This window comes from Scyliorhinus torazame, chromosome 6, assembly GCF_047496885.1.
Source record: "Scyliorhinus torazame isolate Kashiwa2021f chromosome 6, sScyTor2.1, whole genome shotgun sequence".
Lineage (NCBI taxonomy): Eukaryota > Metazoa > Chordata > Chondrichthyes > Carcharhiniformes > Scyliorhinidae > Scyliorhinus > Scyliorhinus torazame.
The window spans coordinates 76,492,620-76,518,450 of NC_092712.1; the positions used below are offsets into that span (position 1 = coordinate 76,492,620).

Sequence of the window (25,831 nt, forward strand, 5' to 3'; positions counted from 1 at the left end):
ATGCACCCAAAAATGGGACTCTGTTTCATTTCCATTAAATTGCGCCCATGAATTTTACTGATATTTTAGAAGCTAGCAAAGTACAACTGGGGAGGCAGTGGCGGAGTGTCATTGTCACTGGACAAGGTGGCCGAGCAAGCTATTCAGTTCAAGGGCAATTGGGGGGGGGGGGGGGGGAATCAGCGATGTCCACTTCCCCTGAATGTATTAAAAAAAACTGCACTCCAGAAACGATGCTTCTCAGTCACCCAGTCTCAAATATCTATCTAATGTTCCCTTTAAAAAAGACCACACTCACTCCATTGCCTTACCAACAGTTCACTCCACACAGTCGCCACCCCCTTTGTAACGTAGTCAAATCCACACTGTTCGCCCTCCCTCGGCCTTTTCTGTTTTAAAGACACATTTAAAAACAAGCTTAGAGAGGGGGCGGGGGGACACGGGCCTCACGTGGAGCAGTATAAATTGTGTAAAATGAAAGATAGTTTAAAAAATTCTGCGAATATTATTGCATCATAAAAATCGTGCTCTGGGGAGGGTGTGGCTAAGAAAAAAAAAAACCGATTAAGCCAAAAGCAGAAACATTCCACAAGGATTGTTTCCGATTTATGAAAAAAATAGATACAGTGCGATGGAAAAGAGACCGATATGGAGGAAAACTGGGTTATTCGCCGCGGATTCTTGTTGCAAAACCTCAACTTGTGCCATTGAAAGTGAGCTCACCAGCCATGGCCTCGCTACAGGTGATTGGTGACACTCGCCACCCAATCACAATGCGCCTATTAGCCATTGCAAATTTGTTAACCCCAAGTCTTCTGTGGTTGTGTTTAAATCTTGGTGATAACACACGGCTGGTTCCACCCTCCTTGCCCCCCCCCCCCCCCCCTCTTTATACCTCCTCCTCCTCTGATCAGAAAGCTGTGCTGTCAGGTGGGAAGGGCAACCAAACGTTTGCAAACAGCGATCGGCTGGGGCTGTTTGATATTATAAAATAGGTTGGCCGCATCGTGTCTGTGTTGTTACTAAAAAGGCAAGTAACATCAGATCTTCTGATAATCCTTTCGGACAGGGCTTGTCAACATCCTCCCTGGATCCAGACTGGGTGAGTTTTTCCACACAAAAAAAAATCCACATGTATAAAATTCTCCATCCTCGTTTTAAATTCACAGATTTCAAGCTAATTAAAATCTCGTCTAGCGCAACTTGGGTTAGGTATGTGAGTATATAGATATATTGTAATTTAACAGCAGCATGGGGAAAGATGACGAGTCTATTCCCTTTTGCATTGAGCTCGATTCCGCCCATGCTGTCGCGTCAATCGTGGCTAAAGATACTGATAATTGCCAGCAGTTTCTTTTGAAGAGAATGCTGAGGGGAAGGGAATTTCCAACATGATTTAAAAAAATATATATATATATTTCACACCGTCCAGTAATACGAGACCAATATCATCGATAGTTTCCTAAATAACTTTATTGGGATCGAGTCGGGATTCCCCCCCTCTTTCTCTCTTTTCCTCCCACCCCCCCCCCCCCTTCTCCAAAACAGGAGTAGCAGTCAAAATGAGATTCTAGAAACAAGATTCCGACGTTTGTTGTACTTTTTAGGGGGGAAAAAATGTGGAAACATTGATTTAATTTTCCATGTTGAATTCTAGGATGATAATTGTAACTCTTTTCATAATGAAGATGGTGGTGGTGAGATTTGGAGCGCTGAGACACTGTTGGCTACCCTTGGCTTTGAGAGTGAGAGGGGGTGCTGGGTGACATCTTTAGCTCGCTTTATATTAAGTTATGACTGGACTAATGGTCGCTGCTCCTCTTGTCTTGCGAATTCGTGTTCCGTGTTCCGCGCCATTGGTGCCCAGGTCTGGAGTACTGTCGCTCTCTCCTCTCTCTTTCCCCCCCATTATATTTTTAGTGTGTTATAGGATCTTAGCCCGTCTAATTGGGCTTTTAAAACCTTTAAAAGTTGGGCATATTTTCTAACGTATTCGGGCTTATTTATTTATTTTTAATTCTTTTTTTCTTTGCACACGGTGGTACATTTACCGACGCTCGGATTGTTTGCATTGACTGACTGTTGTTGGTGGCGCTGTTTTGTGCTTCTGAGGGACTTTGGATTTTTAATGTCGATTTGGCTAAATTGAAAAGAGGTGGGAGGGCGAGAGGAGGAAAAAAATTGGGGGGGGGGGGGTATAAAATCAATAAAATACAGCGTATTCTTTTTATTTTAAGTGCGAATGGAGGAGGGGGGTGGTGGTGGTAGCGGGGATTTACAGGCTGAGGGAGAGAAATAGAGAGAAGGAAAAAGGCGCCCACTCTGCCCTCCTAACCTTCCATTTTTGCCTTGGGATTATTGAACCTTTTTTAAAAAAAAACCATGATCTTCCGCTCATCTTGGTGGGGCCCCTGTTTAAAATTTACTGCCTGCTTCTAACCAGGGGCGGGGAATTGGTTACATTGTATCAAACGGGAGCACTTTCATTTTACTGAGAATCCGATGGATCTCTCTCTACTCCCTGTTCCTCCTCTTTGTAAATCTTCAAACGATTCTTTGTAACTTATCTCAACCTTTTCTATTGAGTTAAAAATAATATGCATATACGTTATTGAATCGGGGAGATGTATTACTGCAGAAACCAGGTGCCATTTTTTTTCCTTTCCAAGTTTTGTAATGTAAAAAGTGACGGTGGTAATAATGGTCAATGCAGATAAAATAAAAGGTTGCATAGTTTTCATTATGACACAGGATCAGTGTCTCTCTTCCCCGCCCCAAGTAAACGCCCAGTGGGTTGATTTTCTCCTTGTATGTGAAACGTTTCTAAAATAATTACATATAGGGGCACGGTGCATCTTGGATTTAAAACTCGAGGTCTTGAGTTGGAGTTAAAGCTGGGGTGATTTGATTTTAACGCAATAGATGATGGACTTGAAGATAGAAGTGTTTAAAACCAACATTGTTAAATCTCTTGTACATATGTGGAAATATCACCCAGATCTCACTACTCTGGAGACATCTTACAACACTGGGATAGGATCATGGAGGATGAGTGTGTGTGTGGCCATTGTCGTTCCATATTTGCAAAAGAGCAGTTATTTACAGTCAAATTTACATTGTTATTTCTAAACAAATCAATGGAGCCGGAGACTAGTTCTGAGATACTGTGTGCGCCAGGGCACCTCACCATGTCTGACCAGTATTTTTTGAATACGTGGAAGGTACCATGTACTGAGCTACCTCTGCAGGAGAATTAGATTATTTATTTCTAAAATTACTGAGAACAATGGTCTGCAATTTCATTAAAAAGAGACGAAATGAATTTTAAAAAATACCAGAAATATTTCATTGTGCCAGTAAGGGCTCAAATCATAGACCCTCTGTTGCCCAAGAGTTACGTGATCATAATTCACATTGGTTGTCAACATCTGTGTTCATTTGTGTTCAAAGATAAATTTAGATTTGAATTAGAACCACCAAGAAGAAAACAGCTGTTCATTCAACTTGCTGCAGCAAATAAGGTTTCCTACTCACTTGTGTGGTGAAATTGTAAAGAATATTTTTGCCTGCCCTCTTAAAATGAAGCATGTAGAAAACCATTGCAACATAGACCTTTGGCCATGGATTCTGACATAGATACACAGAAGCGACTGCAGTCATCACCTCACTATATCCTTGGTTATGAAAACACAAGGAGCACTGATGAAATGGTGGACTCAATTTCATACTGTGAATCCATTTTGTGTCTCTTCTACCATATATAACTCAGGACTGTAAGGGTGTGCCTTTATTTACTGTCTGTTTAGTTTGACGGGTTTACATTATAACTCCCATTCTGTAATTGAAGTTACCATGGATTGCTGTTGCTTTTTTAAAGGAGAAAGGTGAATATATTCAATATAAAGTATACTAGTGTGATATTAAAAATTGTAAAGGATGCTTTGGTGCACCCTCTCACCTCTGGTCCATAGGAACATTCAGTCTATTAAACCTACTCCACCACTCAATTAGATCATGGCTGCTCCCTAACTCCTTATACTCACCCACCTTTGCTCCATATTCACTGATACCCTTCCGTAACAAAATGTATCCATCTAAGTCAGCAAAGCTCCAATTTTTATAGCATTCACAGATTTTTGCGGCAAGAGTTCCAGATTTGTGTTATCCTTTGAAAAAATGGTTCGTGATTTTGATCCTGAATGGCTAGTTTTCATTGTAAGAACACGTTGTCTTCTTTATTTCCCCCACCAGAGAAAATCATTATCATTTTAAAAATAGTTTAGACACCTTGATCAGTTCATCCTTCAATATTCTATACTAATAGTAGTGTACTTGTATATGTTGAATATTAATCAACTCCATCCCAGACTGACTTGTTGAAAATCTTCTCTCTAAGGGCAGCATGGTGGTGCAGTGGTTAGCACTGCTGCCTCATGGCGCCGAGGACCTGGGTTCGATCCCGGGTCACTGTCCGTATGGAGTTTGAACATTTTCCCTGTGTCTACGTGGGTATCGCCCCCACAACCCAAAGATGTGCAGGGTAGGTAGTTTGGCCACGCTAAATTGCCCATTAATTGGCAAAGAAAATGAATTGGGTACTATAAAAATTTATTTAAAAAAACAATCTCTACTTACTGGTTGCAAGGATTCTACATTAAATTAAACATGGCACTCTTAAATATCTTAACCTGATATTTAGCCCACAAATACTTGCATCACGGCACTGCCCCATAATTCGATAATGTCACTCCTAAGGCACAAGGATAAATGGTGTAGAAAGTGGAAGATGTTATGCTGCTGCAGTTTTTGTTGCCCTGAGATTGAAATTGTGGCGCATTGGTGCAAAGTAGTATACATTTTACTCATAAATTTTACCAATGTTGTGTTTTAAATGGGACTGTTTGCCAGGTGCTTGAAATAGGAAATATTTCACTTTTCAGCAGTAACATTTTTTTCATCTCCTTTTGCATCCACCATTTTGATACCGCTTTCATGCCTTGTAGATGTTCTGATGTGTTGACGTGACTGCCTCAGTGATTGGATCCATGAGGAACACCAGAAATTGAGACTTGCGACAGAGAAAAAGTGTGCGCTGAATGCCAGGATTAAAAATGCATTTTCTTTCCTTCAAGACCAGTTCCAATGAAATTCTCCTCTGGACTTGAATTTTACATTCATTTCACGTTTCAAATACACTGGCCAACATATTTTGCCTTTCTGTGCCCTAGCTGTTTAAGTCCAGACTCCATACACTCTTACTCATTCTTATCCAGGACGTCGGAACAAAGGAGCTCTTCCTTTATCTTGCTGTCTGCCTTCTTCCTACCTCTTATTTTCTGGATTTTAAAACTCAATCCCGGTGAGCGAGTCCACAATGAGGGGCCACTGTTTTAAGAGTCATCCTTTTTAGGACGCAAACTTTTATTTCTGAGGTTTAAGCAAGCGGCTTTGGGACTCTGTCTCAGAAGGCAGTGGAGGCAACTAACTTGAATATTTTGAAAGTAGGCGTATATAGATTCTTGTTAGGCAAGGGAATCAAAGGTTATTGGGGGTAGGTGGAAATGTGGAATTGAAAACACAGATTGGCCATTATCTTCATTATCTTGTTGAAGCAGGCTTGAGGGACTGAACAGTACAATTCTCTGACAATTGCATTTTCCTATAATTTATTCATCTCATCTACTCTTTTACTCAGTTGTGAATTTTGGCCTTGAGCTTTTATTTTCTTAATTTCTGGAGGGTGGAGGAAAGGGAATTAACCAATCAGATCTCATTTTAATCTTTGTAATTAAAAAATGCAATAGAAGATAAGAAACCCTTATGTCTTTGATATTTGCTGAGTTAGTTGCCCTCAGTTGCAGTTCCAGTGACCCCAGGCTAGTTTCATACAGCACAGAAGGGGACCATTTCACGCATGCATCCAGTTCTTTTGGAGGGGGGTGGGGGAAGCGAAGACCTATTTGTTAAGTCCCACTCCTCTACTCTTTCTCTGTGGTTCCATTGTTTCATTTGCAAGTAGGCATCCAGTTCCTTTTAAAATGTTGTTCTTGAATTTCCTTTGACGGCCCCTTTATGGAGTTCATTGCAGACCATTACATGCTGCATTAAACAAAAAATCTCCCCTCTGGTTTTTGTATCACTTATCTTAAGTTTGGGTACCAAATCATCTGCCAGTAGAAACAGTTTCTTCTTGTTTACTCAATTTTGAATACATTTGTTAAATGTCATCTTGGCTTGTCTGCTCTAAGGAGAACAAACCTAGCTTCTCCAGTTTCTTCACATAACTAAAGTCTCTCATCTGTGGGATCATTCTGGTAAATCTCTGTGCTCCAATGCCTTGACATCCCAAGTAAAGGGAGGGAGAATCACTTAAATTCCTGTATCTTAGTACTTTGTGATTCCTGCTGAAATGTGCATCAATGTGGATGTCAGACAAGGCCATGATCAATTTCACCCACCATATCCTTTTGATCAATGCCTTGCCAACACGTATTGTGCAGCTTCACTCATGAAGAATGGTCATTTGGGCAGAATACCAACACTTGTGGACTTGGCCTCCCAACATGATTCAGCATCTAAGAGGTCAGGAAATGTCTGCATCTATATGCAAGAGCTGCATTGCTCAATATCTGTAGGAGAGCTCAAAACTGTGTTTTTGGGACCTGAATGGCTTCCAATGGTCAAGGTACCGGCTACGAATGGTTGTAGAAGTGTTATGATCCCAGAGGATGTTATAACTGGACCGAAAGATCCCAGAATGGAACCCTGTCTCAAAAGACAGTTACTTTACTTTTTAAAAGAAGGTGGAGGAACAGAATCACAGGACAGCTAATTAGTTTTAACAACTAGAAGAAACATTTATTAAACATAAAAAGTTGGATTATTATACAATACTCCTCCCTTAACTTAAAAAATACACAAGGGTTTTAAGATGAACACTGATTGCAAAGTCCCTCTTGATCTACAATATTCTCATTAACACCCTTTAAGCAGACAGATTGGCTCTGGTCAAATACACTCTCCACTCCGAACCCAAGTTAGTGTTTGTGGATTTCTCCTCCGAATCCTCTCAAATGATTGTCACACAAGAATTTCCAAACTCCACTCCCAAAAATATGCTTTAAACTCTTCTTGCATAGTGATGCTTTCTCTTAGTGGTTTACATTCCGAAATCCAAGTTTTACAAATGGCTCTTTTAAACAAAGCTTCCATTCTACTTTTTAACAGTGAATCCAGCCCAGGATTTTACACCAACCCCTTTTAGGATTTCTTTGTCTTGAATATTGTACAAACTGTTAACCAATTGCTTTAACTCTCAATTCCAGACTCTTATTAAAATGGCATCAAGCATTTCATTTACCTTTGAAGGCTTCTGCCCCACTTTAAATCTGGTTACTGCAATTGTGTCTTAACTCAGAGCACTTGGTCTTCCTTGAATTCTTATAAATACTTTGGTCTCTGTTCTCTTAACGCCAGTCATTGTAAACATTCTCCTGTACCAATTCCCTGGTTATCTTGACTGTAACTTGTTCCTTCGGAGGCTTGCTTCTTTGCAACTCCAGTGTTTATTCTAGCTTCTCCTGGCAGAGTTGAGAGTGGTCCACTACTTGGTGCCCTGTCTCCAACTGCAATATATCCAGCTAAACTAAACATTAAAACACTTTTTATCCTTAAAAGGGCTTCCAGTTGCTAAGCAATACTCACATGTTTATTCCTTTTATTTATTCTCCATGCCGTAGCCCTCTCTAAGCACAATAGAATCACAGTTGGAATTGAAACCAACCCCCACATATACAAATACCTTTGAGTAGCTTGAATCTAACTATATTTTTTACCGTTCCAGGCACAGAAACATTAAATTAAACACACATAAAACTATACCTTATTTCTAATGTTTACCAAAGCAAATAAATCCCTTAAAACAACCTTTGCTCTCCAAACAGAATAGATTTAGCTACAGTTGACTGTGGGGAATGTTAAATCACTCCAGCTACTTGTTGGTGTTGGAGCTTTTTGTGTTCGTTCACATCAAAGCTCATGTTGTACAAACCATCCACTTTGGAATATGCAGTAACTCTATTACTAATTAAGAAATCCTATAATAAACGTTTCCATTATGTAATTTTATAACCCAACCAGTTAGTGCTTCAATTTTAATTGAGGGAATATTGGGTTGATGCTTGGGCATTTGATTTCCCTGTCCAGTCAATCTTGGACTCGTGCTCAAAAACTGTTTCCAGTGAAACACGTGTCTATTTTGGATGATATGATTATTTAAGGTTTTTGGTCAAATTACAATTTTATTACCAGGTCTTCAAGTCGATATATAATTCTGCCTTGTAGAGAATAATTGAACAAAACAAATTCTGAAAACTCAGTGTCTGTAGGTCCATCTACATTTGTTGTTAAGTACAGATTAACCTTTTGGCTATCGCCCTTCATCAGAACAGCAATAATGAGCAAGTATTTCAGTAAGATGTGCCAAAGTTGGGAGAGCTATCTCACAGACTAGTCATGCAACAATCTAACCTAGTCATACTCACCGAATCCATATATTACAATGTCCTAGACACCACTGTCACCGTTCCTTGTTATGTCCTGTCTCACCGGCAAGACAGACCCAGCAGAGGTGGCATGGCACAGTGGCATACTGTCAGGTGGATGTTACCCTGGGAGTCCTCAACATCGACTTTGGAGCCCTTGAAGTCACATGGCTTCAGGTTAGACATGGGCAAGGAAACCCCAACTGATTACTACGTAATGTCCATCAGCTGATGAATCCGTACTCCTCCATGTTGAACACCACGTGGAGGAAGCACTGAGGGTGGCAAGGGCACAGAATATACTCTGGGTGGGGACTTCAATGTCCATAACCAAGAGTGGTTTGGTAATACCACCATAAACTGAACTGGCTGGGTCCTAAAGGACATGGGTGCCAGGCTAGGTCTGCAGCAGGTGGTGAGGGAACCAAGAGGGAAAAACATACAACCTCATCCTCACCAATCTGCCTGCTGCAGATGCATCTGCCCATGACAGTATCGGTAGAAGTGACCATCGCACGATCCTTGTGGAGACGAAGCTGGTTTAGCACAGTGGGCTAAACAGCTGACTTGTAATGCAGAACAAGGCCAGCAGCGCGGGTTCAATTCCCGTACCGCCCTCCCCGAACAGGCGCCGGTATATGGCGACTAGGGGCTTTTCACAGTAACTTCATTTGAAGCCTACTTGTGACAAGCAATTATTATTAAGTCCCGTCTTCACATTAAGGAAATCCTCCATCGTGTTGTGTGGCACTACAACTGTGCTAAATGGGATAGAATTTGAATAGCTGTAGCATCTCAAGACTGGGCATCCATGAGGTGCTGTCATCAGCAGAATTGTACTCAATCTGCAACCTCATGGCCTGCCATATCCCCCACTCTACCATTACCACCAAGCCAGGGGATCAATCCTGGTTCAATGAAGGGTGCAGCAGAGCATGCAAGGATGAACACCAGGCATACCGAAAAATGAGGTGTCAACCTGGTGAAGCTCTAAACACAGGACTATTTGTGTGCCAAACAGCAAGTAATAGACAGAGCTAAGCGATCCCATAATGAACACATCAGCCGTGAATGGTGGTGGACAATTAAACAACTCGCTGGAGGAGGAGGCTCCAAAAATATCCCCATCCTCCATGATGAAGGAACCAAGCACATCTGTGCAAAAGACAAAGTGAAGCATTCACAACAACCTTCAGCCAGAAGTGCCGAGAGGATGATCCATCTCTGTCTCCTTCGGGGGACCCCAGCATCACAGATGTCAGTCTTCAGCCAATCCGACTCAGTCCACGTGATATCAGGAAATGGCTGAAGATACTGGATACTGCAAAGGCTACGGACTCGGACAATATTTTGGCTAGTACTGAAGACTTGTACTCCAGAACTTGCCGCTCCTCTAGCCAAGCTGTTCCAGTACAGCTACAACACTGGCATCTACCTGGTAATGTGGAAAATCCCCAAGTGTGTCCTGTACACAAGGAACAGGACAAATCCAACCCAGCCAATTACCACTCTTTGTCTACTCTCCATCATCAACAAAGTGATGGAAGGTGTCATCAACAGGGCTATCAAGTAGCACTTCAGCAATAAATAACCTGCTCACGGAGGCTCAGTTTGGCTTCTGCCAGGGTCACTCAGCTCCTGATCTCATTGCAGTCTTGTTGCAAGCATGGACAATAATAATAATCTTTATTAGTTTCACAAGTGGGCTTACATGAACACTGCAATGAAGTTTCTGTGAAAATCCCCAAGTCGCCACACACCGGCGCCTGTTTGGGTACACTGAGGGAGAATTCCGAATGTCCAATTCACCTAACAAGCACGTCTTTCAGGGCTTGTGGGAGGAAACTGGAGCACCCGGAGGAAACCCACGCAGGCACGGGGAGAACATGCAGGCTCCGCACAGATGATGAACCAAGCCGGGAATCAAACCCAGGTCCGTGATGCTGTGAAGCAACAGTGCTAACCATTGTGCTACTGTGCCGCCCCAAGAGCTGAATGTCCGAGGTAAGGTGAGAGTGACTGCCCTTGACATCAAGGCAACATTTGACCGAGTATCGCATCAAGGAGCCCTAGCAAAACTGGGATCAATGGGAATCAGGGGGAGAATACTCCACAGGATGGAGTAATACCTGGCACAAAGGAAGATGGTTGGAGGTCCATCATCTCAGCTTCAGGACATTGCTGCAAGAGTTCTTCAGGGTAGTGTCCTAGGCCCAACCATCTTCAGCTGCTTCATCAATGACCTCTCTTCCATCACAAGGCCATACGTGGGGATGTTCGCAGATGACTGCATGTGGCACAGTGGTTAGCACTGCTGCCTCACGGTGCCAGGGACCTGGGTTCAATTCTGGCCTCTGGTCACTGTGAGGAGTTTGCACATTCTGGGTGGCATGGTGGCACAGTGGTTAGCACTGCTGCCCCCCACAGTCCAAAGATGTGCAGGTTAGGCGGATTGACCATGTTAAATTGCCCCTTCATGTCTAGGGATGTGCAGGTTAGGTTTGGGATTATGGGGATAGGGTGGGGTGGACATTCTTAAATGGGTAGAGTGCTCATTCAAAGGGTCGGTGTAAACCCGATGGGCCAAATGGCCTCCTCCTACACTGTAGGGATTCTATGACTAATGTTCAGCACCATTCACGGCTCCTCATAATGAAGCAGTCCTTGTCCAAATGCAGCAAGACCTAGACAGTATCCAGGCTTGGGCTGACAAAAGGAAAGTTACATTTGTGCCAGGCAATGACCATCTCCTACAAAAGATGATCTAACCATCGTCCCTTGACATTCAATGGCACTACCATCACCGAATCTCCCTACAATCAACATCTTGGGGGTTACCATTGATCAGAAACTGAACTAGACTAGTCACATTAATACTGTGGCTACCAGAGCAGTTCAAATACTAGGAATCCTGCAGCGAGTAACTTACTCTTGACGCGCCCCCTCCCCTCCCCAAAAAGCCTGTTCATCATCTATAAGGCACAAGTCACCCACTTGCCTGGATGAGTGCAGCTCCAACAACACTCCGGCTCAACACCATCCAGGACGAAGCAACCCACTTGATTGCTACCCCGTCCACAAACATTCAATCCCACCTCCTCCACCGATGAACAGTGACAGCCATGTGTGCCATCTACAAGATGCACTGCAGGAACTCGCCAAGGTTCCTTACGCAGCATCTTTCAAACCCACGACCGCTACCATCTAGAAGAAAAAGGGCAGCAGATACCTGGGAACCCCACCACGTGGAGGTTCTGCTCCAAGTGACTCACCATCCTGACTTGGAAATATATCGCCATTCCTTCACTGTTGCTGGGACAACATCCTGGAACTCCCTGTTAAACAGCACTGTGCGTGTACCTACACCTCTGGGACTGCAGCGGTTCAAGAAGGCAACTCGCCATCACCTTCTGAAGGGCAACTCTGGATGGGCAAAAAATGCTGGCCTAACCAGCGATGCCCAATCCCGTATATTAATTTTAAAAAGATTGGAGAAAGAAGAGCGCAAAGAAACATAGATTTTTAAAAAATAAATTGAGAGTACCCAATTCGTTTTTTTCCAATTAAGGGGCAATTTCGGGTGGCCAATTGACCTACTCTGCACATCTTTGGGTTGTCGGGGCGAAACCCACGCAAACACGGGGAGAATGTACAAACTCCACTCGGACAGTGACCCAGAGCTGGGATTGAACCTGGGACCTCGGTACCGTGAGGCAGCAGGGCTAACCACTGTGCCATCATGCTGCCCTAGAAACATAGATATAATTGGTTATTGGAAGGGCTATATTTTTATGAATGATGCACTAGGTGTTGGAGTTGAGAATTTTTCATGTTGATCAGTGACATTAGCTTCACTCTGTTGTATTTGAGATGGCTGACCGTTTTTGAGAAAGAAACTTGCAGCCCCCAAGCTCTTGATTCCTTGTTATTGGTATTTTCTAAATAAAATCTCTGCTACGTAACTAATTCTAGAACAGATTGTTCTTTGAAAATCTGTTCTAGAATGCGAATAATTGTTCTGATGTGGAACTTTTGTTATGACAATTATTAGAACATAAAAATATCAAGATTAGATTTCTTTTCCTTCTTCCTGCCCAAAGGTGAGGATTGTTGATCCTGTGTCAAGCAAGTAAAGGTAACGACCTGCTCTTAGAAGAAAAGCTGCATTAGAGCTGTGTAATTGGCAACTAAGTACATTTTTTTCCATACCAGAAGTAAATTTTACGTCAATTAAACGCATTTTTGGTATGGGAATAATGGCTGTAGATATTTGGCATCCAGTGTCCGACATATACTGCAAGGTAGATCTAGGGAGGCCCTTTATTCTGTCTAATGTCAGAATATTATCTTCTACTGTGTCAGTTTTATTTATCACACCAACCAACTTGAGGGAGTGGAATTGTCAATTAGTGATGAATTAAGGCATTGGGGACTGTTTGAATCTGATCAAATTCATTTTATTATTTAGGACCAATGCAGCTCAACCTTCATTTTTGGGTCAGAAAACCAGTGTATCAGCTTAGCTGTTTCTAGCTTAAATCTTATTTTTTGGGTTGGGGAAATTATACAAAATGTTGTCCACTGCCACGGCAGTTGTTAGCTGACTAATGAGAGTGGAACAGAGTATTCATTGGGGATTTCCCTGCACCACCCCTTCAGACACGATGCACACAGACCTGTACCCACTCCTTTTAAGATGCCCAAGTTCTTTCTGGTTTCTCTCCATGTAAGTATCAGATATGCGCGTCACTAGAACTCTGGCTGCCAGCCCTCCATTCTAATGCTTGAATATACATTGTCATTGCACTGCTGAAAAATGTATATATTTTTATGCACATCACTGATTTTGTAGTTGAGCTCTTTTGTGAAGGTCATAAGGAAGCTGCTGTGACATCGTTAAAGCTATTGTCACAAAGATCTATTGGGGAGTAAAATATTAGCTGTTGCTGCATTTTTCCACAGTTTTACCACTGACAGGTGTCTTACCTATTGGCTTTATTGCAAAGAACAGATATTAACTGGAATAGAAGTAAATGGGCTGCTCTCGGTTATAGCCATAGACTTCCATGAAGACAGTGCAGAAATGTGAGTTCTCTTTTCTTCTCCTGATCCTCTGCCTCAAATAAATGCTCTGCCTGCCCATGTTTGGATTGTGGGAGGAAACCAATGCACCAGACATGAGGAGAATGTGCACACTCCACACAGACTAACCAGAGGTAGGAATAGAGCCTGTGTCCCTGGCACTGTGAGGCAGCAGTGCTAACCACTTTGCCACCAATAAAAATGTAAATCGCCACCATTCCAGAGGACCATTAGGCTGCTCTCTCCTTTGAGAGCTGACTGGTGGTGGTTTAACCCAAGGGTCACCACACCTCAGGTGAGGGGAAAGGTTGAGAAGGCAGGGCTTGCATGAGTAACCTCAGCCAGTACAGGAATTTAACCCGTGCTGCTGGCCTCGCTCTGCATCACGAACCAGCTGTCCAGCTGACTGAGCTAAACCAAAACCATTTTGTATTTCAGAACTGTGGCTATTTTTTTTTAAAGCCAAGAGCACAGTAAATAAGTTGAAGATAAGATGGAGATGAAATTCAGTGAGATATGTTACATTCTAATTGGTGATCTGAGAGCTTTGAATAACCATGCATCTCACTATGAATGTATAAACTGTTTGCCTTCCAGACACCCACACAAATGGTGGAGTGTTTTGCAAATTGTTATGAAGACTTCATTTTATTTCACATAATAAGTAATGATGTGGCTGCCTGTTCCCTTTTTGGTTCGATTTTTCTTATCTCTAGTGTAAAAAAACAGAATTCTGTATTTTTCCCCCTTCATCTCCTGTGTGCTATAAATCATTCCCTGACTGGACACGAACATGTTTCCTCTTGGGCTCTGAAAGCAACTGCTAGGAAGTATGCCTCAGTGATTGGGAACTCATTGTTTGAGAATTTGAGAGTGTAAATTCTTATTTAATCACTTTTTATGTTTCAATATTAATATATTATCTTTGGATTCCAGTCTGCATTAAATAAAGAAATTAACACTTTGTATTGATACGGTATTCTGAAGCATTTGTTCTTGAGTTTTACACACAAAACATTCACTTATTCTCTTTGTGATGCGATTGTTCAATAAAATTATATCTGTGGAGGTCTGTCTTCATGCACTCTGATCCATGTGAAGATGGAAATGCTGGAAAATTGTAACTGTTTAAATATGTTCCTAGATTTTATGTTAAATAGTTTAATAGATGTTTTTAAAGACTACATTACATTGACATTTTTCCTTGAATAATTAAATCCTTGGGAGTGGTTTATTGTGAACAAGCTGGCTTGAGTTTTTGGGAGGCTTGCATTTTTGGTAGCCATAGAATGGGGTGTGGCTTTGGAGGGGAGGGAATTGTCACTTTTGAAGTTATTTTGTGATGTCATCCATAGCAACGTAATTGTTAATCCAGTAGGTGAATGGCTAGTGAACTTGCTGGAAAGCAGAAATGGTGAGGGTTAGTGAACCAGCTAGGAAGCCAGATTGACTAGAATATTAGGGTGCAGAAATCATCTTTCAGCTATCCATGACCCTGTTTAGACCACACCTGGAGTACTGCCAGCAGTTCTAGGCACCACACCACCGGAAGGATGTATTGGCTGTGGAGGAAGTGTAACGTTGATTTACCAGAATATCTGGACTCTAAAGGGGTAAGTAACATGGAGAGATTACACAAACAAAGGTTATATTGCCTGGAATTTAAAAGGTTGAGTAATTCATTCAAAGTTGAGGTATTAAGGAGAATAAATGGTGGCGCGGTGGCGTAGTGGTTAGTACTGCTGCCTCACGGCACCGAGAACCCGGGTTTGATCCCGGCCTCGGGTCACTCTCCTGTGGAGTTGCACATTCTCCCGGTGTGTGCGTGGTCTCACCTCAACAACCCAAAGATCTGGGTAGGTGGATTGGCCACACTAATTAGGGGAAAAAAAATTGAGAGAATAAATAGGATAGATAATGCTTGAGGAGTCGCTTTGGCGATCACTCACCAACGAAAATGATTGTCCACCGAAGACATTCTGTGTCACTGGTCATGGGTTCTGTGGATCCTTGCGTGACTGAGCCCGATCCTAGAGCCATATCTCTGACCGCACACTTGGCAGCTGTTTCTGGGAGGTGGGATCCGTCCTTTTGACTCCAGATCTCTGGTATTCCTTTCTCAGGCTCCTTTTCCAGATCTCCTCTTGGCATTAGATGTTCTCGAAGAATTGTGTCCCTTCAATCAGGAGGTTCCTCCAAGTAGGAGGCTGGATCTACCAGGAGTTAACGTCTATATTGCATTTCTTGAGGTAAGCCTTCAGGGTGTCTTTGAAACACTTCCTTTGTTGTCCTCCTGTTTGGGAGCCTTCCTTGAGCTGGGCAAAGAAGATATGCTTTAACAGTCAGACCCGGGTATCCTAAACTCATGACCAGTCCTGCGGAGTTTGTTTCAGATGATCATGGCCTCGATGCTGGTGCTCTTGGCTCCTTCAAAGATGCTGATGTTAGTACGCCTGTCCTCCCAAGGCCTTGAGATGGCATCAGTACATAGTCCAAGTTTCGGAACCATATCGAAGAGTTGGGAGGATGACTGCCTAGTACATGAGGATCTTGGTATCAGCACAAATGTTCGGTCGTTGAAGACTCTCATCCTTAGGTGTCCGAAGGTGTGGCACTCGCAGATTGGATACAATATTGGATCTCTGCGTCAATGTCAGCCTTAGATGAGTGGTGGTTCCCCAAGTTGGGGAAATGTTCTACATTTGGGAGGGTTTCTCCATTGATCTTTTTGGAGGGAGAGACTTGATCTTGCCCTTGGGTGGGTTGGGCAATGACGCATCCCTGCTTGACTCTAGTCTTGAGCTCGAAGATTTCTGTCTTATTTCCATCAGTGAGAATTGCTGCTGACTTTTTGTCGTGGAGGAGTTGGAGGGTGTTGATGAATTTTCTGGACAGCTGGCCTTTGATAGGATCTTGCATAGCACTTCCAGCACTTACAGATTAACTGAGTTAAAAGCCTGGGGCAAATCGATGAAGATCCTGTAGAATAGTTGAAGTTGCTCCTTAAGTTTTTCTTGAAGTTGTCAAGCAGTGAAAATTATGTTCATTGTTCTACACTGGCTTTCCGGAAGCATTCCTTCAGAGACTGGGAGAAGGTGGCTAGCGAGGATTCAGACAGACAAATGTTCTTCCCAGAGATGGAGACTAGGGAGATTCCTTTATAGTTCCCATAATCCATTTTATCTCCTTTCCTTGAAGATGGTGGTGATGATGGAATCCTTGAGGGTGGCAGGCATTTCTTCTCTGTCCCAGATTATCAAGAACTGCTGATGGAGATGATGGATGATGTCTTCTCCTCCAGATTTCAAAATCTCCACTGGAATCCAATCCATTCCTGAAGCTTTTCCATTCTTCGTGTGTTTGCCGGTGGCTTTGACTTAATACACGCTTGGTGCGAGTCCAAGATCATTTTGATGGGGAGTTGGGAATTCCCTCGCTTCCTCATCTATGATTGTAACACTGAGTTCTTTTGAAGTGTTCTTTCCATTGAAGGCTGATGCTTTCTCTGTCTCTCAAAAGGGTTCCGTCCTTACTCTGCACTGGTTTGAGGCTGAGGGTGTTGGATCCATATATCGCCTTGGTGGAATGAAGCCCCGGGTGTCATGCATGTTGGTGAGAAGTTGTAGCTCCTTAGTTTTCTCGGTTTACCATGGGTTCTTGATTTCCCAAACTCTCTTTGTACCTCTGCCTTGGCTGTTTAGTGAGTTCTCCTTTTTGCCTGCCTGCGGTTGTTTTGCCAAGCATGGAGCGTTTCCCTCATCTTGTCGATGAGGTCTTGAATGCTGGCATTCTTGTCAAACAAGTCTTGGTGTTTTCTGATCTTCCACTAGCTGATGGATTCTTCACAGCTTGAAATGATGGCTGTCTTCAGCACTTTCCAGTTTTCCTCCAATCCATTCGAATGAATGCTTTGGAGAAGACATTGTTGGAAGTTTGTTAGCATGCTTGGCTCTTGAAGCCACACTGTTGCTTTTTCTGAGCTGTTTCTTCATCTTCCACTGCTGCTGGTGAAGTTAATAATAATAATCGCTTATTGTCACAAGTAGGCTTCAATAAAGTTACTGTGAAAAGCCCCTAGTTGCCACATTCCGGCACCTGTTTGGGGAGGCCGGTACGGTAATTGAACCCACGCTGCTGGTCTTGTTCTGCATTACAAGTCAGCTGTTTAGCCCACTGTGCTAAACCAGCCCCACTGTGCTAAACCAGCTCTATGATGGACATAGAGGAGAAAATGAGCTGATGGTCTGTCCACCGGTCACCACTTTGGTGATGAGGGTATCCTTTTTGGCTCTGGATCGGTCGATGGCGTAATCGATGTGTGCCAGGGCTTTGATTGTGGATGCTTCCAGGAAGTCTTAACTTGTCTTTTTGCCGGAACAGTGTGTTGGTGATTACAAACTGGTGTTCCACGCATTTGCTGAGCAGGAGAACTCTGTTAGAGTTGCAATTCCCAACTCTTTTTTTTTTTCTTTTCTGATGGTTCCTTTCTGGAGTTGAGCGTCCTTTTCAAACCGGACGTTGAAGTCCCCAAGGAGGATGATCTTATCTTCCTTAGGAATGTTGGAGATTTGCCCCTTAATTGGAATAAAACTAATTGGATACACTAAATTTATTTATGTAAAAAAAAAAAGGAATGTTGGAGATTATGGTGTCCAAAGTTGCCTTTGGACTCATTGGCATCAAGGGTTGAGCCATAGGCATTCATGACCATTGCCTGTTGGTTCTTGGCAATTTGTAGAAGGAGAATCATGAGGCGTTCTTTGCCAACAGAGTGCTCATTGTTGGTTGATGAGTTCATTCTTGATGGTGAATCCAATTCCATGCATCCTGGGCTGATCATCGGGTTTTCCTCTCCGGAATAAGGTGTAACCACCGCCTTCTTTCCACAGCTTCCCTTTGCCTGTCCTTCGGGTCTCTTGGAGGGCAGTGAGGAGAATGCTTAAGTGCCTGAGTTCATGGGCAACCAGGGCAGTTGCCCAGTCCATTTTTTTTGTTGCTGCTATCTACAAGGGTTCGTACATTTCAGGTTCCGAATTTAACTTCAGCAGACACCTGTTCCTTGACAGAGGGTAGGTACAATTCCAGTGGAAAGGGAACCTCGACGACTGGGGATCTCCCTACTGTTACCTTCGCAGCCATTGTTAGCATATAAGTATCTGCCACCTGATCTGCTGTTGAGGAATTATTTCGGATTGTGCTTTGTCTGGTTCTTCCCCTCTGACTTTACTGTCATGTGTGACCCTGTTTTAAGACTCGCTCTTGGGATCAACAGAATGTTCAAGCCCCTTGACCACGGCAAGGTGGCAATCCATGGAAGGTTGAGGAGCCTAGGACTAGGACAAATACTGTATAGAGTCCGACATTTCAGAAGTGAAAATTGGCAACCCTTCATGTGAAAGATTGGTCATTAAATTGTAAGCTTCTTGGTCTCTTTTTCTTTAACACCATGTCAGGGATTTTTGATATCAAGCTGGAGCCTTGTTTGCTGGTGGCCATTTTCAGGGTTTTGGACTCGCCGGTGCTGCAGATGGGGTTGAAGGTGGACAATCTCACCTTTACCTCATTGATAGCCCAGAGGCAAGTTCTGCTGGAGAGGAGTTCTCTCACTCTACCCAGTGCCTCAGTCTGGTTGAATGACCTAGTGGAGTTCCTATATCGAGAGATGGTCAAGTACACCATTAGAGGGTCGGTAGAAGGGTTCTACTCGAGATGGCAGCCATTCATTTCCTTTTTAAGAGAGTTGGTCACCGTCAGCTGTTTGAGGGGGGGGTTGGTGGGTTTTTTAGTTATATGTTGAAGGGTTGGGAATTTTGGGGTTGTTAATTATTGATTGTGCTATTCACGTGTTGTACCTTTTGTGTTTGTTGTTTAATTTGTTGAAGGAAAATTTCTTCAATAAAAATATTTTTATTGATGATGAATATAGGGCGGTAGTTGGGTCACAGATCAGCTGTGAAAAATGGAATGGGGTCAAGAGGCTAAATGACGTACTCATGTTCCCATGTACTGTTCTCCGCAAATCAATTGCCCAACTCAAACATGGCACTTTTAAAATCGGACATGACTAATTAAATAACTAATTAAACTCTGGTAGATTTTGGGATTTGAGCAGCTGAGTGGTGGATTGGCCAGCAGAGAAGCACAAGTATGTTTTCTAGTGAAGCACCTGCAGTTCAAGTGTTGAGACTGGCAGGTAAACATGGAGGCAGGGGAAGGAACTTGCTCATAAGGAGTGGGGGAGGCACAAGTCCAACTGGAAGTGGCCCAAAACTTTCTTCTGGAGCCTTAATCCTGATGCGACAGTAAGAATTGTACTTGGTACCTAAGGGGGCATTCAAATAGTGCATCCCAGCAAAGCTCAATCAGTGGACTCAGTTGAAAAATCTACAGTGGCTGAGTCACATTTAACATAGGAAGGATTTTATCATGGTCAGAGACTAATCATTGCAACACTAAGCAGTCATCTAGGAGTTCTCTGTCCAGCCACTGTCCGGACTTCATTGAACCGGGGTTGATCCCCTGGCTTGGTAGTAATGATAGAATGGAGGATATGTCAAGCCATGAGGTTACAGATGGTAGTTGAATACAATGCTGTTGCTACTGATGGGCCACAGCACCTCAAGGATGCCCAGTCTTGAGTAGCTAGACCTGCTCGAATTGTATGCCATTTGGCAAGGTGGTAGTGCCACACAACATGATGGAGGGTGAAGGCAGAACTTTGTCTCCAAAAGGACTGTGCGGCGTTCACTCCTGCCAGTGCCTTCATGGACAGAAGCATCCATCCGTCATAAGTGGGCAGCACGGTAGCATTGTGGATAGCACAATTGCTTCACAGCTCCAGGGTCCCAGGTTCGATTCCGGCTTGGGTCACTGTCTGTGCGGAGTCTGCACATCCTCCCCGTGTGTGCGTGGGTTTCCTCCGGGTGCTCCGGTTTCCTCCCACAGTCCAAAGATGTGCAGGTTAGGTGGATTGGCCATGATAAATTGCCCTTGGTGTCCAAAATTGCCCTTCGTGTTGGGTGGGGTCACTGGGTTATGGGGATAGGGTGGAGGTGTTGACCTTTGGTAGGGTGCTCTTTCCAAGAGCCGGTGCAGACTCGATGGGCCGAATGGCCTCCTTCTGCACTGTAAATTCTATGATAAGGTCAGAAGTGGGGATGTTCAAACAGTCCCAATGTTCAGCAACATTTGCAGCCATTCAGGTACTGAAGCAATTCATTCCGAATGCAACAAGACCTGGACAATACCCAGGCTTCGGCTGATAAGTGGCAAGTAACATTTGTGCCACACGTGCCAGGCAATGACATCTCCAACAACAGAGAATCTAACCATCACGTCTTGACATTGAATGGCATTACCATCGCTGAATACTCCTGAGAGTTACTATTGGCCAGAACTGGACTAGCCATATAAATAATGTGGCTACAAGAGCAGGTCAGAGGCTAGTAACTCCTTGCCTGACTTCTCCAGTGCCTGTCCACGAACTACAATGCACAAGACAGGAAGGAGGAGTTTGATGCAACACACTGCACTTAGCTGGATGAGTGCAGATGATAGTTTTTGATAGACACTGTATGTACTCGAGAGGCTTGATGCCATCCAGGGTAAAGCAGTCCACTTGATTGGTATCCCATCTACAAACATTCACTCTACCACTGACGCAGAGTAGCAGTGTGTACCATCTACAAGATGCACTGCTGGAACCTAGAGAGCACCTTCCAAACCCACGATCGCTACCATCTACAAGGACAACATAAACATGGGAAGCCCACCACCTGGAGGGTCCCTTCCATGTCGTTCATTATTCTGTCGTGGAAATCTATCGCTGTTCCTTCACTGTCACTGGATCAAAATTCTGGAACTCCCTTCCTAATAGCACAGTGTGTACCTACACCACATGGACTGCAGCAGTTCAAGAAGGTAGCTCATCACCACCTACCCAAGGGCAATTAGAACCATAGAATCCCTACAGTGTAGAAAGAGGCCATTCGGCCGATCGGGTCTGCACCGACCTCCTGAAAGAGCATCCTACCAAGGTCCACTCACCCACCCTATCCCTGTAACCCCACCTAAACTGCACACTATGGGGCAATTTAGTATGGCCAGTCCACCTAACCTGCACACCGTTGGACTGTGGGAGGAAATTGGAGCACCTGGAGGAAATCCACGCAGACACTGGCAGAAAGTGCAAACCCCACACAGACAGTCATCCGAGGCTGGAATTGAACTCTGGTCCCTGGCACTGAGACAGCAATGCCAACCATGTACCAGCCCAGGATGATGTTGGCCTAGCCAATGACACCCATATCCTATGAATGCATTTTTAAGGTTTCCGTTAAATGGAGTAATGAAGAGAGACTTACGATTTGCTACGTGTTTTGCCCAACAACAGCAAACCTGTCTGTTGTTACTATGGGGCCCAAGTCCAGTGCTGTTAAATTGATGTTCCAGGTTTATCACCTGAAAATAAAGGCAGAAGCAGATGTTCTAGTTGTTGCAGATTTTCCGTCTCATGACTTCAAACAGGAACAGAGGGAAAGTCTGGGAGAGACAGACCGATAACAGCAGCCATTACAAACAACGGGGGAAAAGCTGCTCTGTGTTAAGCTGCCAGGGAGAATCTGAATCTAGTTGAGGGAGAACTAGGGAGAAAAGTAGTCTTACATTAACACTGCAATGAAGGTACTGTGAAAAGCCTCTAGTCGCCACATTCCGGCGCCTGTTCGGGTACACCGGGAGAATTCAGAATGTCCAAATGACCTAACTGCACATCTTTCGGGACTTGTGGGAAGAAACCGGAGCACCTGGAGGAAACCCACACAGACACAGGGAGAACGTGCAGACTCCACGCAGACAGTAACCCAAGCCGGGAATCGGACCTGGGGCCCTGGCGCTGTGAAGCAACAGTGCTAACCACTGTGCTACCATGCCCCCCCATAGCCTAGTCGATCTTTCTTTTAGTTTGTTACTATAATAATTTTAAAACTTGGACTTTGACAGCACAGAAAGAGGCCCTTCAGCCCATCATGTCTGTGCCGGCCAACGAGCATCTATCTGTTCCAATCCCATTTTCCAGCACTTGGTCCGTAGCCTTGTATGCTGGGCCTTTCAAGTGCTCATCTAAATGCTTCTGAAATATTGAGGGTTCCCCTGTCTACCACACTTTTTTCAGGCGGTGAGTTCCAGATTCCCACCAACCTCTGGGTGAAAAAGGTTTCCCTCAAATCCCCTCTAAATCTTTTGCCTCTTTTATGCCACCTGGTTGATCACTGGGAATTTGCATATCTTTAATAAAAAAAAATTATTGGTCTCTACAGGGATCGTTGCAACACTTTTGGAATCTTTCCTACATCCAAAATGGATATTCTAATTGTGCTTTCTAGTTGGCATTTTATATATTCTTAAAAATCTTGGTTTTGTGAACACGGTCAGCATTTATTGCCTGTTCTTGATTGCCGTGAGAAGTGGTTCTTGACTACTGTCTTGCAGCAGTTTGATATACTGAGTGGTTTGCTAGGCTTCAGAGAGCAGTTAAAATACCATATTGATATGGGACAGATCAGGTCAGAATAGGTGAACAATTTCTGTTTTTTCTTTTTGCAACGTTCCCAACAGTTTTGTGATTGTTTTAACCGATTATCTGTATTTCTAGGTTATTTAAAAAAAAACTTGAATTCAATTCTCAGAATGGAATTTTCAAGCTGCCATGGCACAGCAGGTTCAAAGGGCCGAATGGCAGCCTACTGCTTCTATTTTCTCTGTATGTAACATTTGACTTTGAATTTTCTAGAATATAAGCTCCTGGTTCAGTAACACCTTTAAATTGACGTTTTTCAATTTTACCAAATATTACAATAAATTAAAATTTTTACAAATCCACAAATAGAACATTCCAGGAAAAGGTACTAAAAAGAATACAAACCCACACAACCCATTTGCCCGTCCCCAGCAACTGACGGTGATTAGTTCCTTAAAATAAGCAATGAAAGACCGCCACCTCTGGTAAAATCCCTTGACAGATCCCCTCATGGTGTATTTGACCTTCTCCAGCTACAGAAACTCCATTAGGTCCCCTAACCATGTCGAGGCACTGGGTGGGGTTGGAGACCTCCACCCCAGCAGAACTCGCCTCTGGGCAATTAACAAGGCCTGTTTCAGTAACATAACCATCATTGTGCTACTATTCTAAGCGATGACAATTAAGTGTAATCTCTTTTTTGCAAAGCTGCGGTACCGCTGAGCTTGTTTCTGAGAGAACCAGAAATCTACGTAGCATGCTGCTATTAAGTCAAAATGGAAGAAAATTAAACAGTGTGAGATATTACATTTGACAAGCTATATTTACTTAACAATAGAGCAGCCGATTAGAAAAAGTTCACAGCTTGGAAGACATGGTAAATGTAAATGTCGCCACAGTCCCACAGGACCATAGGCTGCTCTCCTTTGAGAGAGAGTTGACTGGTGGTGATGTAACCTGAAGGTCACCACACCTCAGGCGAAGGGCAAGGTTGAGAAGGCAGAGTAACCTTAGTTGAATTGAACCCATGCTGCTGGCCTCGCTCTGCATTACAAACCAGCGATCTAACCAACTGCGCTAACTGGCCCCATGGTAAATGTAACAATCCGTTGACAGTTAAATTGGTTTATGCCAGAAAATTTATTCGGAACCTTTCAGGAGACCGGATGAAGCCACCTCTTTCTCACGGCATGCTTGCATATCTGGGCTGCAAAATAGTTTTGCCATTTGTTTTTAAAAAATGGTTAGGATCCATCCAGTTAACTTCTGGCATAGTCTGCATCAATCACCCTGTTAGGAAGGACAATAAAACCAGCTCCCCTTGCATGTGCTGAAAGCATGCAGAGTGAGCATCGTGACATCAGTCAACATCAACAGCTGATTTGAGGCCTGGCTGGCAATTTTGGGCTTTTCAGGTCCTCCTGCCACTCTGCAACAGCTGAACGATTGATCCTCCCTCACTAAGCGGTCACCATGGAACTTTTAGATTAGATGCTTTTTACTTTTTTTTAAGCTACTGAAGAGTTAGTAGAAGTACTTTTTTGGAAGAGCTCCTGCAAGTTCTTTGGGTCAAGGAATGGTGCTGGACTTTTTACAAGGGTGGACCGGATTTTAAATGCTTCTCAGCAGAAAGCTTTCTCCGTCGTGAAGCTTTAGTAAGGTTTCTCTCTGGCATGATGTGGAAATGGAGCAGAAGCTGTATGCAGAGGTAGGAGGAGGATGAGGGCTGTCAACAGATGCCACACCACCTAGAGTCTTCAGAGACCACGCCCTAGATCACTGTTCTTAAAACTTTCATTCCGGGGACCCATTTTTACCAACAGGCCAACCTTCGGGTCCCAACGCCGGCTGACCTGAGCGACCCACCATTTTCTCTTACCTTGTTTGCTGCTGATAAAAATGGAGGAAATGGTTTTGGGTCCCTTTGGCTCTCGTACACGCTCCTCCAATGGAACCTGTTGGATGAAGGTGAAGCCTTCCAGTGTCGGGAAGTATGGAGTCTCAATCTGTCCAAAGTTCTGCATTTTTTTCCTGTAAAATTTTATTAAATAACCCCCCCCCCCCCCCCCGAACTTGTAAAAAAAAATTTTAATGAATAAAAAAACCTCCGAACTTGTAAAACAAAAAGCTGCAACCGTTTAAAAAAAAAAAAAAAAAAATAGCGGCCGCACTGCGCATGGGCGCCCGACCATCGGCGCGCATGCGCATAGTTTTGCGCATGTGCGCCGATGATCGTGCGATGCGGCCGAATTTTATTTACATGTTCGCAGCCATTTTAAAGGCTGCTTGCAGCCGGCGTTATTAAAAGCCGGCTGCTGCGCGGGGATTTCGCGAAGGGCGACCCCGCCCGTGACCCACCCGCGGGTCGCGCCCCCGAGTTTGAAGAACACTGCCCTAGACACACCTTAGTCTGGAGCGGAGTCTGTAGTTTCACCAAGGAGGCGGTCTCTAACTTGTGATACCTCCTCTAACCGGGACTGTCGACCAAAGCAAAGAAGGTGCTGCCGCTGGCTCCCGGGTCTTGATTTCAATGCCTCAAGATTGTTCTAGGTTGGAGCTATGACACTGGCAATATTTTCCAAGGCCCTGTATACAGAGAGGACATTTTATTGTTTTCTCTTTGAGCACAGAAGCAGAAAGTGGTGTAGCAGGCTTCCTAGTGGTGCAGGGAACTGTCAACAACATGCAT

The 25,831-nt window shown here is 43.7% G+C and overlaps 1 protein-coding gene across 1 annotated transcript in view; it reads left to right on the forward strand.

Moving 5' to 3' along the window:
- Window positions 1-924: 924 nt before the first annotated feature.
- LOC140424848 (enhancer of polycomb homolog 1-like) overlaps window positions 925-25,831 on the forward strand; it is a 328,895-nt gene continuing 303,988 nt past the window's right edge. Inside the window, exon 1 of the mRNA XM_072508345.1 lies at window positions 925-1,102. The gene's annotated coding sequence lies outside the window, so the exon portion shown is untranslated. The remainder of the gene's footprint in view (window positions 1,103-25,831) is intronic.